Source organism: Neolamprologus multifasciatus, chromosome 14 (genome assembly GCF_963576455.1).
Source record: "Neolamprologus multifasciatus chromosome 14, fNeoMul1.2, whole genome shotgun sequence".
Taxonomy (NCBI): domain Eukaryota; kingdom Metazoa; phylum Chordata; class Actinopteri; order Cichliformes; family Cichlidae; genus Neolamprologus; species Neolamprologus multifasciatus.
The window spans coordinates 25,706,063-25,722,612 of NC_140452.1; the positions used below are offsets into that span (position 1 = coordinate 25,706,063).

A 16,550-nucleotide genomic window follows, 5' to 3' on the forward strand; every position below is an offset into this window, starting at 1 on the left:
ATCTTTGCGTATGTTCGTAAATAGACTTCGGTGAACAGGGTTTACAAAGGGGTTATATAGAGAATTAAAAATTAGCTGTTTTTTAAGTATCTTTACAACTTGTACTTACATTATAACCAATCAGGTCCTTTATCCCCACTTAAAATATTTTTACAGAACTATTGTAATATTTGCTGCCATTTCTGCTGTCCTGTTGGGCAACTTACTCTTACAAAATACATTTTTAATGTTAATGAGATTTTTTTACTGCATAAATAAAGGTTATATTAAAGTCACTGCCAAAAACTGATTGCGGCTTCTATCTTGTTACAAGAATGTTGTTTGTGGCTCAAGATGACTTTAATCACTTTTTGGCACAACACCGGCTCTCGCTCAATGGGAGTCGACTCTTCTGATTTACTACAAAGCATTCTCTAAGCAAGGCTCTTAGAGCTGATGCTTTTGCGCATGACACATTATCAAACGTTGAACGCAAAAATATATATTGTATTCTGAAGTAGAGTCAATGTCAGCAAAAATCTGATAAATACGCAGTCTAAATGAAGGTATTATAAATTCATCTTTACTCTGCCTTCTTGAAAGGCTTTCTGAGTTTTTGTACATGCAGCCAGTAAAAACACTGTAGAAATCACCAGTTAATCTTTGCGTATTTGCTACTCCTCCATCGAAAGTCTCATCAATAGAATATGAATGATGAAAAAGACATGACAGATAACACAATCTGATATTAAGAACAAAACGTATTGCCCCTTATCAAGCCTATTTAATCTGGCAAGCATTAGCATTTGGCATTTGAGAAGGAAGTTACTGATGAATGTAAACGTTGAGTAAAGGGACCTCTAGTGGCTGTCAGTACCCATACGGGTAAACACTGCATTTGTTTTAATGAAGAGCTTAAATTTTCTGTTTAAAACCAGGGAAACCAATATAAATAGGTCTATGACTTAAAAATAAACTTTAAAATAACCTTATCAGAAAGACTTTAAAAAAACAAAAACAAAAAGATCAAAACACTGGCTTCTAATCACCGATGTTGCTTAAATTGCAATCTTTGGCCTGAATCTAGTTCTACATGACACTAAAATCAAGAGGTTTTATCCTGTGCACAGTGCTACGGCCACTCAGCACAGTCACATTTGTTACAAGAATAATCTGTTAAAAGCCACATATTATTCTTACAATTATGGGCTATAATTGTAACCCATTAAGCTTTAGCACTTACCCTGGTATAGAAAAATAAAAACACACACACAATCCATTATTTATTGATTGATTGATAGATTTTTTATTTTTTCAATGTTTTGTCAGTTGAAGCCAATTGAAGTGTATCTAATAGTGCCAAGTTACAACAGGCACTTCAAAGCTCTTTATACTGTAAGGTTATAACCACACAGTATTAAAGAGAAACCCCAGCAATCAAATGATCTCCTATGAGTAAGCACTAAGGCGACGGTGGGGAGGAAAAACTCACCTTTAACAGAGAGAAACCTCCAGCAGAACCAGACTCATAGGAGCAGCCATCTGCTTCGACTGGCTGGGGGATAGTTGTGATGTCATTATATGCTATGGATATTGAATTTCATTTGAAAGGTTTGTGTAAACTCTGGAAAAAATACTTATGTTGTTCGTTTTTTTCATACTCTTCAGATCTGTTAATATCTGAAGGTTCTGGAAGGACACCATTTGTCATGGTCCTGAGTCTGCCGACTCAGTGTTTTGTGTTTCTTTGTGCTTTTGTTATTCTGAGTATGTATTCTGTTATTTGCCATTTGTTAGGGTTCTGTTCTGTGCCTGCCCTGGTCCCACTTCTGTGTTCTGTCTGTCTATGGTGTCACACTGTCTGCATGTGAATCTGTCTAAGTTTAGTGTCTCATCTAGTTCTCTCTGTCTGTGAGTTTCCTGTCTTATTCTGAAGGTCCCCTCTCATGTGAGTGTGTTCACTTTACGTTTCCCCTGTACTGTCGGCTCTGATTTCTCCCAGGTGTGTTGCCCTCTTGTCTCTCATCTCCGTGCTCTAACTAATAAATCAGTGCTCTAACTCTCACTTGTTGAAGTGTCTTCATCTTCGGAGTTGTTCATATAACCACTGCTTGGGGGAACCTGACCTGTTTCAAAGGGTGACTGCTTGTTTCTTTGCTGACCTTCAGGTGTGAAATTGAATCTTTGTACAGTCCCTTGGTCCCTTGTGTTCCGAGGTTTAAAGAAAGATGCCCAGCTGCGTACATTATTCATGACCCAGTTGTCTTTAAACATTTTTGAACCAATACTAGCTAGAGAAGGAGGGTTGTTTGTTTCATTTAAACAATACCTTTCCCCTGGCTGAGGTCTTTCACTATCACTGGTTGTGGGAACCTGGGCTTCACTGGTGGAAGACTGTTCATGTTCAAGGTTGTTCATATGAACACTGGTTATGGGAACCTCAGCTGTTTCAGAGGGAGACTGTTCGTTTCTTTCCTCACTTTCAGGTGTCAAATTTAATCTTTGTTCCCTTGTTGTGTTTCAGGTTCAAACAAGAATGCCCAGTCGGGTGTATTATACCGGTCCCTCGAATCTACAAATTGTTTTGATGTGGGTGATTGTTCTTTTTCATCTGTGTTTAGAGAAACACTGGGTGTGGGAACCTCAGATGTTTCTCTTTTGCTCATAGACTCTGGAGTTGTACAAGAGGAATAAAGAGCTGCAATCATTTCGTGAACTCTGGATGTACTAGTTTCTGCTTCCTCTCTTTGAAAATTCTCTTTAGATATATGAATCTCTGATGGTTCAGTAAGGAGGATGGTCGACTGTTCCTTTTCATTGGTGTTTACAGAAACACTAGTTGTAGGAACCTCAGATGTTTCTCTTTTGCTGATAGACTCTGGAGTTGTACAAGAGGAATAAAGCGCTGCAATCATTTCGTGAACTCTGGATGTACTAGTTTCCGCTTCCTCTCTCTGAAAATTCTCTTCACCTATATTAATGTCTGATGGTTCAGTAAGGAGGATGGTCGACTGTTCATTTTCATTGGTGTTTACGGAAACACTGGTTGTAGGAACCTCAGCTGTTTCAGAAGTGGGTGGCGGTTCAGTTTCACTAGTGGGGGAGGTAAATGGTGCGCGACCAATATTAAGGATTTGGCTAGTGACAGAAATGACTCCCCGGCCCACAGACTCAACTGGAGCCATAATAAAGGAAGAAAGAGCTGAAAGGCTTGTTTGAACTTGGGAAAAAATAGTTTTTTCTTTCCTCTTGTTGAAAATTCTCCTCAGATTCATCAGTATCTGAAGGTTCAGGAAGGACAGCACTGACTGAATCAATGCTGTTACTCTCATTGGTGGGACACTTTTCATTGACATTTACAGAAACACTGCTTGTTGGAACCTCTGTTGTTTCAGAGGTGGGTAACTGTTCATCTCCAGAATCAATAATTGGGAAATGGAGCCCATCGGGGTCTAAATAATATCCTAAACACTCAAAGAAATCAGTATCCGAAGAAATTGTATGACTGTACTGGTCTCTTGGTTCGGGATTTTCACAGACACCACTACTTGTAGGAACCTCAGTTGTTTCAGAGGTGGGTAACTGTTCATTTCCGGAATCAATAATCGGGAAAACGGGCCCATCATCTTCAAAATAATATTCTGTACAATCAAAGACATCAGTATCTGAAGGAATTGTATGACTGTACTGGTCTTTGGTTCGGGATTTTCGGGAACCTCAGGTGTTTCAGAGGTGGGTAAACTGTTCATCTCTGGAATCGAAAATCGGTAAAAGGAACCCATCAGGCTCAAAATAACAGCTGTCAAGCTCCTCAAAGCCATCAGTATCTGAAGAAGTTGTGCGGCCGAATACTGAGCGCCACATTTTCTAGACAGATTGGGTTGTCAATTTTTAGAAGCCTACTGAATTGATAAATTTTTTTTTTTTTTAATGTGTCTTTAACGCTAGGAACAGTTAGTTGTTGCCTTGCCTAATTGATAAAGAAGGTATAGTGAAACCTTTAGATTGTTTTTTATAAGCCTACTGAATCAGTAAATTAATTTTGTTAAAATGTGTTTTCAACGCTAGGTGCTGTTGGTGCAGTGGTTGTTACCATGTATTTAAGCCCTCACAAGCCTTTAACTTCAAAGGAAAACGTGCTGTGATGTCACAGTGGGCGTGGCTTTGAGTTTCATTCATACCCAGCTCGTTTAGAACGTTCACGTGATGTGCTCTGAACATTAGTATTAGCCATTAAGCTAACATTAATATTAACCGGCTGTTATCGGGGATTGGCAACCGGGAAAAGGACAGGGTGTATCCGCTCCCGAGGTTGCGGATCTACTGTCTCACTCTCACTCATCCGGCCAGCATCCAGCCCTGGTAGGAGTTATTGAAGGCAAATGCTTTGTTTTTATTAAGAAACTTAATATTGTGGGAAACTGAGTTAGCATAAAGCACATTAGAGACTAGCATGGTGCTGTAACCCAGTATTAATTTATTATTTGATGTCCTGATGTTCACTGTACGGTTACATTAAGGTTTATACACTACGCGCTACAGTTGCCTTTAAGTATTACGATGTTGTTGTTTCACGACTTTTTCACGACAGTCAACTTGGTAGCCAACTTGGGCGGGAGGAGGTTTAAGCACGCATGGCTTTCAGCTTTGGCAGAGCGAGCTTGTTTGAACTCACTGACATTTTTACACGTCATAGCCTTAAAGTCATTATTATCCATTCTTCCATATTTTATGCTTATTATTAAATTTCTGTATGTTATTATGTCATGACATATGATGTAACGCGGTGTTCAAGAGCTGTTCTCTAATCGGGGCTATGCCGAATAAAACAACAGAATAGAATGTGCTTAGATAACAGGGGGCGGCTGCAGATCAAAAGAACAGGAAATGATTTGTAAGACTGAACAATAGAATTAGTAAAACTACTGGAGAGGGGTGACACAGGGCAGCCCCCCCACCCCCCACTTACTTTGCATTGGTAATAAAGAATGGATGAAAAATACTCCAGCCTCATCCGACTCTTTTCTCCAGCTGGGATGTCAAAAGGATAGGTGAGGTCAAGAAGAAGTAAACCTCAACAGCATTTGAGTCGGCACACTGTGGTGTTGCTTAACGTGAATGAGCTCACATGGCCTCTGGCTTAGGCAAAGCAAGCTTGAGTGAGCCCACTGTGAATTTTTTGCACTCGATAGCCTTCAAGTCACTGTTAATCCTCCATTCTAGGGAGTAGACGTTCTCTCAGTTTTACAAGATGGACCGTGTCCTGTCGTCTTGCCGGTACCCCTGAGAAGAGAAGAGCGAGCAACAGCTGCTACAATTTCTGCTGGATCGTTGAGTGTTTGGATAAGTATCCAGACACATTTAGAGCTCTATGTGCATACACTTCATTTTTGTTTGCTGGTCGGCTTCTCTAATTTTCCTTCAAGCACCATTTAGAGACATTCGCTTGCAATTTGTTTTGGACATTATAGTTTTGTTTTCTTGGAGTGAGACAGGACTCAATAACTGAAACGACATAGGCACATATCCCAGGGTTAGGTACAAATGAGTTTAAACCACAACATCAGTGGAAGTGTTGTAACAGATACTAACATTTATTTTCATATTAGTTCTGATCATAAGTTAAAAGTGACAGAAATTTAGACTTCATCATACTCGTTCAATGGGAAATGTGATTATTGTTTCTGTTAAGTTAACTTCCCTTTAGATTTTGAATGCATGATGGATGAGAGAAAATTGATGATGATGTTGTGAGGCTGTCAAGGATTAACATGCTCCAGTACATAAAACCATACGAGAGATTGGACACAGGTGATAAATTGCTGTCAAACCCCAAATAGTCCTCTGTTGTTACTACTTCAGCTGTTATTCTTTGATAATCTGAAATATTGGTTTGCAGATTTTTTTTGATTCAGTGCCAAACCTGTTTTTATTTGATGGAAAAACTCTGACATTTCCTAAAAACTGAGCTTGGAGAGAAACTAGCAATTAGAGGAGATAGGCAAGCTCTGTTGTCATTTTGTTAAGTAGTCTTCAAGACTAATAACTTAATTAGTTCCTGTGAAATTACACTTAAATTTTGCCATTAAATATTGCGTTTTCACATTCTCTAATTTTGTAATCGCAGTTCCCAACATTAGATGAGATAAACTTTTATTTGTCCCACACGTGGGAAATTTTTAGTCACGGCAGGAAGTACAAAAGCAGTAAAAAAAAATGAAGAGAAAAAAGAATAGAATAAGATAAACAGAATAACATACTCTACAAAATAGAAGACTATATACAATAGAATAAATACTATACAAATAGAATAAAGTATTTTGTTACATAGGGGAAATTGCACTTGGTGCCATTTCACAGCAGGGAGACGGGGTGAGAGTTACAATTTTGTATGCTGTGTGTGTGTCTGCACATGTGTGGTCCTCTGCAGAGACCATATTGTAGAGTCTTACAGCAGTTGGAAGGAAAGACCTGCGAAATCACTCCGTCCAACATCATGGGTGCCGCAGCCTGCCACTGAAGGAGCTGCTCATTCCTGTCAGAGTCTCCTGCATGGGGTGGGAGATGTTGTCCAACAGGGATGACAGCTTAGCCACCATTCTCCTGTCACCCACCACCTACACAGGGTCCAGAGGGCCCTTGGGATCAGCCTGTTCAGTCTCTTTCTTTCCCCAGCAGAGATCCTGCGCCCCAGCAGACCACACCGTAAAAGATGGCTGAGGTCACCACAGAGTCATAAAAGGTCTTCAGGAGTGGGCCCTTCACTCCAAAAGACCTGAGCGTCCGCTGCAGGTACAGCCTGCTCTGCCCTTTTTTGTAGAGAGCATCTGAATTGCGAGTCCAGTCCAGTACCTGTAGCTATTACACTCACATGTAGGGGATCTGTGCTCTCAGCAGGAATCTTTTGCAGCCGTGTCTGTGTGTGGTGGGGTGAGAGTATGAAGCACAAAAGCAGACCAGCACTTCAACTTCCTCTGGGTGGTGACAGAGCAACATAAACAGGGACTGAACAGTCGGTGAGTTAATACTAAATCTACATTATAAATGTAGATTTAAAAAAAAGACTCAGCTCTTCTTAAATAAGCTGTAGGATTTTAGTGAGTCGTAAAAATGTTTTCGATCAAAAATCTGTCTCAAAACACTAAACTATACCCTATACTTCACAGTTTTAAGGAATCATGGATATCAGTGATGATTATTACACATTTCCTACAATTATTGAGTCTACCTAAAATGCGTGACATTTCTAAATGTAGTCACATCCCTATGAAACATGTTTGATTATCACCTGTAGTCACAGCTGGTGATAAAGTAATTAAAATCTCCAGCTTGCATGTGACAGCACTGCAGTTATTAATATTTAAAAATGGGGCATTCTGCACGATTAGTACTTTTTGGTACTCAAGTGTATTTTGATGCTAATATTTCAGGACATTGCGCTTGTTACGTTTTCATTTTCACCCCGGTTCTTTTATTCCTCGGGCCTCCAGAGACGACACCGGAACTCAATATTTATTTCACAAAACCTTTATTCATCTTCAGTTACGCATGCACCTTCCAGAAGGGGAGATGTACAGGTGCAAGCATTCAGGGACAAGGGTAACAGACTTCTCTCTTTCCTATCTGTTCCATACAGTCCTAGCATCCCCCAACTGTAGCTTCCTGTCTCCTTTTATAACAGGCAGACCCCCAGTGTCAATAAATTCCTCTCCCTCTACACAATTACACACACTCTCAGGCCTATAGCTAAACCAAACTAAAACACACAGACATTCACAAATCCTTCCCTATTCCTCTGATCTACAGCTGGACCCTCTCATCTAAGCAAATTTAAGCACATTAGATTCTAATAATTGTTTTCTCCTACTCACATGCTGCATTGTCGAAGCTCTCTGGCCTTCCGGTTAGAATGACCGCTCAGTGTTTTTATTCTGATCTGTTGCAGAACGATGACCCGGGTCCTCCGCGCTGTGCTGCCAGCACTCCTCCTCTGACATCTCCAAGCAGAAGTTCGGTCATCCCCATCAGAGGAGAGCAACAGCCAATCAGACTCTGGTTAGAGTCCAACTCTCTCAGCTGTTTCTCAGACATGCTGAGAGAACTCTCACAGGTCAAATGCACAAACCCGTCATCTGTACTTTGTCTTCCCCCTGCAGAGGAAAGGGGGGGGGGGGGGGGGACTGATCTTGGGACTGATCCCATCTCTCTGTGTTCTGGTGTGTCTCGTGTGTGTCTCCAGCCCCATGAAGGTCCAGCAGGACTTGTTCGAGGAGCGCTCGAGTCTCCTGACCAGCTTCCTGTCCAGCAGCATCGCAGAGACCCAGGAAGTGCCTGACCACCCCCCACTCACTTTGGTTCCTGTGGAGACCAGACATTTGGATCACATGATCATCCCGGAAGTGGTCCGGATGGCGAGAGACTCTGGAGCAGAGCAGCAGCAGCGGAGGAGCCGGCAGAGGCGATGGAGATGCAGGTTTCTCCAGACTCAGACGCCGCCGGCCAGCCCGCGGTGAGAAGGAGTCACATGGTGGAGACACGTGATCTCTCTCCATTCACAGCACGCCAGCAGTCGACTCAAGGTGGCCATTCAGGTTACAGAGACAACGATCACCTGACCTCCTACGGGACCCGTCAGGCAGACTTTACTGTAAAAGCTGCGGCTGAGGAGGGCTATGTGATGCGGTCGCCTGTAGGTGATTGGAGCTCAGTTTGGGCCTGTGCTAACATCAGCGGCTCTCTGACTTTTTCAGCCTGCGTGCAGTGTCCTCTGCAGCCAGGAGAGGGCGCTGTATCAGTTTGTACTTAACAGACTGAGAGCTGAGTCGTTCTCTTTATGTATTAGGAAGTTTGATCACACGTGTTTGAATGTGAATAACTCACAAATGGTCAAAAATGTTTTTATGATATTTTAATGTTTCCAACGAGTCTAATCTGATATCTCACATCAGTAACCTTCTCTAACCTGTCAGTTCAAATACTCGATGAAGCTCACACAGCTAAAGGAGGAAGGTGTCACGTGCGTGTGACTCAGTAACAGGTAACCCGCTGCGTTGTTCCTGCGGATGTGTTTAATAAAGTTAGAAGAGACTAAGTGACAGAGAGCCGGCTTCAGTGACGACTCTGGGATTACACTTTAGATTATACAAACGATGACATCATAGAAACGTGACGCTGTGAAGATTAAATTGAAGTAAACAAGCTGCAACATGTAGAACAAATCAAACTGTGAACACAGTGGGTCACATTTAAACGTAGGCACCTCATTTGTCAGTTCTACTTGTCTTGGCGCCACCTGCTGGGACAGTGTAACGTGCTCTTCCTGTCGCTCTGTCAGCACTAATGCTGCATTTCCTGTGAGGTCTTCATAATAAAAGTCATGTGATGAAGTTCATAGTACTGCAAACGTAGGAGTACTGCACTACTTCCATCAGTTATCACTTTGTATTTGTTTGGAAGCTGTATGAACACATTTATAAACGTGTTATTCATATAAAGACACTTGTAAACATATCTGCAGTAACACACACGTGTGTATTTATGGAGTGTTTCCCAGTAGCCACAGTGTTCCAGTAAAGCTGCTGTTGAGGACAGACTGGCCTCACTGGTTTGTGTTAATGAAACCTCCGTCTGCTCATGTTCCTGTACAGATTTGTGATGTGTTATTAAACTGCTGGTTTGCTGCAAACTGATTGGTTCAGAGCTGTCATGCCTTATCCAATATTTCCTCTTATTTTGAAAAGATTCCTCTTAATGGTTTGGCAGAATGTGATGCAGACCGAGCAGCAGATAGCAGCAGGTATTCAAACATTTTGCAGGGAAATCTTAGAGAGAAACTGTTTCCTCTGAGGGAAGGGTCATCGTGTCAGAGTGTGGACAGCCTCTCACATCAAAGAAGCTGAATCAATCAGATCTGAGAGCAAACTCGAACACAAAGATCACATCCAACTTTATTTATTCAGACTTTATTCAGCGGGCAGGTTGGTGTTCTGCACCATTTAGTGAAGTCTCTTCAGAGGTGTTTTTTGAAAAGTCCAAACGCATTCTCAAAGCGTTCATGTTTAATGAGCTATCAACTTGTGAAGTCTAAAACATACAATTTCACTCAGTTTTCTGCTGTTGCTGCAGGTTTAAATAGCATTTCGTTTTCATTCAAGCAGCTTTTAGCTTCCTGTAGTCTGCTGCTCCTGTGCTGGCATCCTCACACTGTGAGTAGGAGATGATTTTATTTTCCAAATATCTGAACTTTTAAATTTTCACTTCATTCAAGCCACCCAGGACCGTATTGGGACCTTTGGTGGGCCTAATCCAGCCCCCGGGCTGCATGTTTGACTCTGTCAGGGTTTTATTTTAATTGTGTTTTATGTGTGGCGTCCATCGTGACCATATAGCTCAGTCGACTGCGCCATCCTGTGGTCACGTATCATATCTCAGGCAGTAACTGGCTGTGTGACTCAGCTTCTTCTCCTTGCCTGAACCAAAACAGGACACACTCAGAGACACAACATGAGAAAGGCTGAAATGAAGCTGAACGATTCTCTATTCTAGTTTTGCGTTGTTGAATCACTGCCTGCAGCTGGCAGACAAATAAAAAGTGCTCAGAGTTACCACCACTTCTACTTGAGTAAATGTACTCAGTTACTTTTTCTTACTTCCTGTGAGCTTTGTGTGACAGTAGAACATGAAATCAATCTGCAGCTGTACTCACTGTGCGACTGTTTCCTGTCAGGTGATCATAAAACTGTCCGATCAGGTGACGGCGTGTCTGTCAGACCCGCGGCGCCCCGGCTCGTCCTCCGCTGGCCACGTCAACTCTCAGACTCTCAAACTACAACCTGAAGCACTGAGATAATTTACAGCAAATTAAAGTTTTACTTGAAGCGAGTGTAAATGATCGTGTTTAAAGAAAGTTTAAAAACCTTCCAAAATGAGCTGAAGCTATCAGCAGTGAAGGAACAACCAATATTGCTTTACTACATCTGAAACCTCTTAAACCTCTGAGGTTGTCTGACTGCATTTGTGTCTGCAGGATGACATCAAGGCGTATGAGACTCAGAACAAGTTTCTGAACTCTGAGATCTACCAGCTGACCAAACGGTGGAAGAAAATCTCTGAGCAGGAAAAGGCCTTGATGGTGAAGGTTGGTCTGACACCATTTCTGTTCATCAAGGCTCTACTTTGGGTCCTGCCTTATTCGCACTCTATTTGTTGCCATTGGGTTCCATATTCTTGCAGTACAACATATCATTCCACTGCTTTGCTGATGATTTGCATATTTATCTGCCTTCAAAAGCAGGGTCAGACCGTCCCCAGCTCTTATAACGCTGCCTTGATGACATCAAACAGTGGACGCCGTTAAATTTTGTAAAGCTAAATTAAAATAAAAATGAAGTTGTCATTTTCGGCAACTTTGTCAATAATCACATCAATAGCGCTCTGGGCCCCCTTTCCTCCTTTTGTAAAACACGTGTAAAAAACCTCGGTGTCTACCTTGATGGTTCTTATAAATTGAATAAGCAGGTGAGTGCAGTAGTCCAGTCTTGCTTCTTTCAGTTAAGACAGCTAGCCAAGGTAAAGCCATACCTCCCGGCTAACGTCTTTGAATGTGTTATTCACCTTGTCCTTACTTGCAGATTGAACTACTGCAATTCATTGTATTTTGGTCTCGACCAGGCCTCCATTCATCGTCTTCAGATGGTCCAAAATGCAGCTGCTCGCCTGCTAACTGGTACCAAACGGAGAGAGCATATAACCCCAGTTTTAGCTTCTCTACACTGGCTTCCTGTCTCCTACAGGATCCAATTTAAACTTTTACTTTTTTTTTCAAGTCGCTTAACGCCTGAGCCCCTTCTTACCTGTCTGAGCTCCCTTCTGTTTATGCTCCAGGAAAAAACCATGAGATCTAGCTCAAAATCAATGATGTCCATCCCACGGACTGATCTCAAATCTCGTGGTGATAGAGCCTTCTCTGTGGCAGGTCACAGACTTTGGAATAGTCTTCCCCTAAATATTAGATCTGCACAAACACTTGATCAATTTAAATGACTACTAAAGGCACATTTTTATGCCCTGGCTTTTAACGCACTATGACCCAAGCATTTTGGTCTTATTAGTAGTCTAAGTTATTGTTTTCACTCTTTTATTGTCCTATCATTGTTTTATATTGTTATTATTGTTTTACATTGTTCCTTTTTAATGGCATTTTTATATTGTTAAGCGCTTTGTGCAGCATCGTCTGTCTGGAAATGTGCTATATAAATAAATTTGACATTGACCTTGACCTGAGTCCTGTGCTTGTGTGAAATAAGCCATAGTTTTTGTATTTTTAAATATTAACCCAATTTAATTGAGACAGTATTTTGTATTATTTCACAATGTGAAAAATGTTGTGGAAAAAAATAAAATGTGGTTTAGTAGACAGCATGACCCCTTTCAGACTCACCCTTGTTCGCTTCAATGTAAAATAGTACAACTGCCTTCATTAAGCTGCATCATTTAAAAATGGTATCAGACAAGGTTAACAGTTCATCTGCATATTTTAATTCAACTTCTGGAGGATGCTTTTATGAATGACTCCCTTTTCCCAAGTCAAGGTTTTAATAGAGGTCACAGGAACAGCGCTGTTGTTTTGGATGCTGGAAACATGTTTTCTTTCACTCTGCCTGAGCTCAGTGTCTCAGTAACGGCTCCGCTTCATTGGTCTTTGCAGAGGTTTTGTTTTATTCACCAAAAATAAAATAACATGCCAAAGACCAGCCAGTAAAACACTGTAAAAATCACCAGTTAATCTTTGCATATTTGCTACTCCTCCATCGAAGGTCTCATCAATAAAATATGAATGATGAAAAAGACATGACAGATAACATAATATGATATTAAGAGCAAAACGTATTGTCTCTTATCAAGCCTATTTAATCTGGCAAGCATTAGCATTTGGCATTTGAGAAGGAAGTTACTGATGAATGTAAACGTTGAGTAAAGAGACCTCTAGTGGCTGTCAGTCCCCGTACAGGTAAACACTGCATTTGTTTTAATGAAGAGTAAGAGCTTAGAATTTGTGTTTAAAACCAGGGAAACCAATTGACCCTGTGCACGAGAAAATGCTAACTTCCTGGTTTGAGACCGGATGTGGGGTTGTACATTTCCGGTAGCTTTACTTTGCGGTCAATCGCTACTGCGAAGATATACTCCAAAATTGATGTCCAAAACTCGAAAACGGAAAGATCGCGTTAAGTTACAAAAAGCAGAAGGTGGGAACACTCGCCACTGTTGTGTCATAAAAAATCTAATGATCAATTTTGACGTTTAAAAGAGTTTAAATCGATCAGTTGTTTACATCACTCAACATAAGCAGAACTGCATCACTGCAGCAGAAGACACATCGTCCACATTCAGAAGCACATCTCTGTATAGTGACTGTCTTATGATTTAAACAGGCAAATGTTCAGCATTCAAACTACAGGTGAAGAATAGTCAAACCAGATGTTTCCCGTTATGTCGATATCAGCTAGTCAAGTACACACCTACACAGCATGTTAAAGAACCGTGAAAAAAGCCACACAAAAAATGAACAATTGCTGGTAACGGTTTCTATACATTAGTATTTAAGAAGGGTATGTTGTGACTTACCTTTAAAATTACAGCGGTCCCTCGCTATAACGCGGTTCACATTTCACCTCGCTGTTTCGCGGATTTTTTAGTGCAAGTTTGCATGCTTATTTTTTTTTATGTCACATTGTGTCCTGCGTCCTGATCGCTGCAGACGATCTCCTCCGTGACATCTCTCCTGTACAGTACAGAATCGCTGCATCAATCGCTAGCAGTGTGACTCTGAAGTGCAGTGCTGTATGTCCACGAAACGTTTTGCACCGTCAAAAAATAAAATTGGCTACTTGATTTCACCTATCACTGGTTATTTTTAGAACATAATACCCGCGATAAACGAGGGACAGCTGAGAAATATAACATTTGAATCCCTTTTCTCTTTTGCTCTGAGGCGCAGGGATAAATATCGACAAGTCGATGAACATCATTTACAGATATATTGGGTAAATGCCCGAGACATCTATAGAAATGTAAATCGCCGCTTGATTTATTAATTTGCTTAACTTGTTTTGGACCGTAAACAGGGCGCGAATAGGACACCGGAAACAAAACTCCCCACAGGAGTTTCCGCACCGGAAGTAGCATATGCTAACGTGCACATAGTCAATATAAATAGGTTTATGACTTAAAAATAAACTTCAAAATAACCTTATCAGAAAGACTTTAAAACCCCCCAAAAACATCAAAACACTGGCTTCTAATCACCGATGTTACTTAAATGCAATCTTTGGCCTGAATCTAGTTCTGCATGACACTAAAATCAAGAGGTTTTATCCTGTGCACAGTGCTACGGCCACTCAGCATATTCACATTTGTTACAAGAATAATCTGTTAAAAGCCAGATATTATTCTTACAATTATGGCTATATTTTAAGAGCATTAAAGTTATATAAAAAATTAACAGTGTAAATGCAAATTCCTTGCTGACAGTTTAACCAAAAGGCATTTCCACTGGAAATTTTCCGACAAATTGGCCGACATATCCTCAGCATAACCATGTATAATATCCACAAAACTTAAAAAGAGGTTATACACACACAATACGGTAATATTATGTTGAAGCACAGTACGGCTGTGTCCCATTTCAGGGTCTGCACGCTTGAAGTACGTGCACTACGCGCACTACGTACGTGCATACTATAAGTACAAGAAGTGCGGAAGTGAGAGGTGTGTGAAATGGGACGGGGAACGGGGAAATCGACGGCGCATTTGGAGTATGCATTTGAAGAACACTTCGAATTGGGACAGCCGTCGTCGCGTGGCGGTGACGTAATCGCACTTGAAATGCGTACTTCAAGTGTGCAGACCCTGAATTGGGACACAGCGTACGTATCACTCCGCGAGGCTCCTTCCTACGATAGCCGCAATGCTCCGACAATCCATCAAGTGGTGCGGGTTCGTAGCTTAGCAAAGTCGTACTAAAACATTTGACAGATTTTCGAGCGCCATCTACCACATAAAATCGTTTCGAGGTCAGTAAACACAACCAGAATTCATACATAAGGCACACGGGATTATAAGGGACACTGTTGATTTTCAGAAAAATCAAAGGATTGATTTTAAGTGTGCTGTATTTTCCAAACAACACGGTAATAACGACGGCCCGCTGGCATGCTCTACCAAAACTAGTGCTTTGTTGTGTATCTGACGGACGAAGCCAAACCAGTTCCACACCACTGAAGTTGCAGCATTTTTACAAACCAGTTCTGGTTCATCCGTTTCATTCCTATTGTTGCCCAACATTACACCGGTATTACCGTGAACGGTATGATATAGCCCAGCCCTAATGACTTGGTCAACCCTTGTTTAGAGGACAATTGTGAACTTTTATTCTCAAAGCATTTCATGTGGCCTTAAAGCTCTTAAGAATGGGATTAAGTTGCTGAACTCTGACCTTTGGACATGCCAAAACAGTTGGTTTAGCTATAAACTTTGGCGTGTAACTGCGAGGAATTTATTGACAGCCTGTCATAATATGATGAGTTGGGCTGATTGTTGGGCTTCATTTCTGTACCGAACAGTTATTTCAAGAGTAGTTAGTAAATAACAATTAGCTAATGTTGTTCATGAGACTAAAATCATCTCACTGTGGTAATGTAAATATAATATGGCCAATATTATAGTTATTGTCAGATTATTATGATATATAGATATCTCTCTCTCTCTCTCTCTCTCTATATATATATATATATATATATATATATATATACAGTATATATAGATATACAGTATATATAGATATAGATATATATATAGACACAGAGGACGCCACAGACTTAAGATTTAAGTTCAAATCGAGCCCATAAATACCCCTCTGTAACGTTTTCGAGTGCTAGCTTTAACAAAGAGACAACAAGTTATCAGCAAACAAATAGATATTAAAAAGCAATGGGCAATAAACCATCAACGAGAATAGATACAGAAAATGTCAGGAGTGATTCCACTCCTGTAAATGAAGTGAGGCCACTGCTAGACGAACTGCTAAATAATGTTACACATGAGCAGTGGCAACAGTTTTGGTCTGGGCACGCCGAAAATGTCACCACGGAAAGGCCCTCAAATGAAACACAGACCGAGGATTATGCACAGCTGGTGAATCTCATTCAAGATCTGATTTTACAGGAAACAATAGAGAACGTAAACAACACAGTAAAAAATTCCTCCACCACAAAGATTAATGTTGATCGTTCCAATAATGTCGAGATTAAAAATCTTTACGTCTTCAATGAAATAGAGGAGACAGAGACATCTCCTGAACTTACACGGACCTCCAACACAGTTGACCCCAGACAGGAAATGCGACCTCTTATTTCACAGCAAACAACAGACAACGTGAACAACACAGTAGAAAATTCTTCTGGTCCCACAAATATTAATGTTAATATTAGCAAGAATGTCACAGTTATTCATGTTCACCTCCATAAAAACCCGAGATTCAATGAGGAGCCCAGAACTCCAACAGACAAGAA

General features: G+C 40.9%; 1 protein-coding gene and 2 long non-coding RNA genes across 3 annotated transcripts in view; 1 reads left to right on the forward strand and 2 right to left on the reverse strand.

Moving 5' to 3' along the window:
- LOC146504154 (C5a anaphylatoxin chemotactic receptor 1-like) overlaps positions 1-16,550 on the reverse strand; it is a 180,802-nt gene that overhangs the window by 44,140 nt on the left and 120,112 nt on the right. The window lies entirely within an intron of this gene.
- LOC146504157 (uncharacterized) overlaps positions 1,259-16,550 on the reverse strand; it is a 16,551-nt gene continuing 1,259 nt past the window's right edge. Inside the window, exon 2 of the long non-coding RNA XR_014877826.1 lies at positions 1,259-3,035. This is a non-coding gene — a long non-coding RNA (uncharacterized LOC146504157). The remainder of the gene's footprint in view (positions 3,036-16,550) is intronic.
- LOC146504158 (uncharacterized) lies at positions 5,889-8,135 on the forward strand. The gene is made up of 3 exons (XR_014868860.1): positions 5,889-6,771; positions 6,857-6,995; positions 7,925-8,135. It is a non-coding gene; the product is annotated as an uncharacterized LOC146504158 (long non-coding RNA).